The sequence below is a fragment of the Silene latifolia genome, chromosome X, assembly GCF_048544455.1.
Source record: "Silene latifolia isolate original U9 population chromosome X, ASM4854445v1, whole genome shotgun sequence".
Lineage (NCBI taxonomy): Eukaryota > Viridiplantae > Streptophyta > Magnoliopsida > Caryophyllales > Caryophyllaceae > Silene > Silene latifolia.
The window spans coordinates 216,417,038-216,419,391 of NC_133537.1; positions in this window are offsets into that span (position 1 = coordinate 216,417,038).

The window sequence follows — 2,354 nt, forward strand, 5'->3', positions numbered from 1 at the left end:
ATAAAAAAAAAATAGTAGACTAATAAAGAATAAAACTTACCATAATCCCGCCGGCTCAAGAATCATCCGATGATCCGAAGTGTACCGTATCGGCACCCGTACTGGCTCGTCGGCAGCGTCAGTCTCCTCACCGTTACCGTCACCGTCTGTCTGCATCGCATCCTCCTGCACAAACTCCTCCTCGTGCTCCGCACGCGTACTCTGTCCAGAACCTGAGCCGCCTCCACGCTTCCTACCTCGACCTGGTCCAGCCATCTGCAGTAATACAAATAAAAATTAACATAAATAATGATAAATGAAAATTATACAGACTTCTAAATTTTAATAATTTACTCTTGAGGAATACAAAATTATACCAATTTAATCATCTTCATCTCCAAACCCCTCGTCCTCATCCTCATCCTCATCCTCATACTCATCACCATCATCGTCATCATCATCATCATCATCATAATCATCTTCCTCTCCAAACCCCTCGTCCTTCCTCGTCCTTTTCTCCTCCTCCCTTCTCCTCCTCACCTTCTCTTCCCCCCTCCTCTCCTCCTCTTCTTCCCTTCTCTCCTTCTCCTCCGCCTCATCCTCCCCCGGCAGTCTCTCTTCCACATCATAATATTCTTCCTCTTCCATGTCTTAACCATCTTTATTCTCATGCTCATAGTTGATTTCATCGGGTGGAGACAAAAGTGTTTCATTTGAAACGTTTTCTTCTTGGAAAAAAGTTGTATCAACTTGTGACCGTGCCTTTGTCTTAAAGATTGCACACCACGCATTTTGATTTCTATCATTTGTTGTGCTTGGATAAGTAGCAAAATACACTTGATGAGCCTGATGTGCAAGTATAAATGGATCATACTTAGAGTATGTTCTAGTACGATTCACTTCTACAAGCTTGTATTGTTCATGTACTCTCATTCCAGCCACGGAATTATCCTTCCAGTCAACCTTGAATAAGACAGTTTTATAAGCTCGGTCACGTCCACTATAACTAATTTCAAAGATATCTTCCACTATACCATAATATTCGTTGTCATCAAGAGAAGAAATAGTAACCCCCCAATTGCACCTAGCCTTACCTTTACCGTGGTTGAATGTTTGAAAATTAAACCCATTAACCGAGTATTGATTCAACGTTCTTACCATTTTTTAAGGACCAAAAGCCAAACTTCTTATCAAATCATCTTGAATATTCAACTCAATTACATGTTTCTAAAACCATGATGGAAATTGGTCCTCATGTTTGTCCCAAACATCATCGTTACTTATATTAGGATTCCTCTGAATGAAATCATTAACAAACTGTGTTTCGTATGACTCCAAGAGGTCGCAATTAGATAGCACGTAAAGGTGGGCACGATTATACTCCTTATCATCCAAATATCTTGTTTGCCCCTTTGATGAACACCCTTCATCATCTTGAGTTTGAAAAAATTCGGGTAAACTTCCGTCTACTTCATCCGGTTTCTCAACATTCAAGTTTTTTGCTTTGGTTTCTATATGTTTTTCAAAGTAAAGAGAACAAAAGTTTGCAATCTCTTCCGTTAAATAAGCATTGCATATAGAACCTTCCACCCTAGTTTCTATGTGCGTTACATCCAAATTATGTGCATTACATCCAAATTATGTCTTATCAACATTGTGACCTCTTGGAGTCATACATCCAAATTATGTGCATTACATCCAAATTATGTGCATTACATCCAAATTATGACAATTAGTTGCTCAAAGAAATTCTTTTATATGTGTATTACATCCAAATTATGTCTTATCAACATTGTCTTCCAATAAGGAAGGTCCCAAAGAATGCTTCTTTTAAACCAACCGTTTTTCTGCTTTTTCAATTCTTTAAATTCTTCCTCGGTACCATCAATAGGGGATGGTAAATCACATACCGTCTTCCATATCTCATACCCAGGCACTCGTTTCGGAGGGGCATCAAGCACCTCTTTACCTTTTGTGAAAGCTTTCTTGTTCCTCCTATGTGGATTTCCCTCTCGTAAGAAGCATCTATGACAATCAAACCAGCTTATTTTCTTACTATTGGGAAGCCAAAATGCTTTACTTTCCTCCATGCAACAAGGACATGCTTTTTGTCCTTGTGTAGACCACCCAGATAGCATACCATAGGCGGGAAAATCATTTATTGTCCACAAAAGGGAAGCTTTAAGTTGAAAATTTTGTTTTTTAGACACATCATAAGTTTCCACCCCAACTTCCCACAAATATTTCAACTCCTCCACCAATGGTTGTAAAAAAACATCCAAATTACGTTTCGGGCTTTTTGGTCCGGGAACAATAAGTGACAAGAAGATAAATGGTCTTTTCATACATAACCAAGGTGGTAAATTGTATGGTGT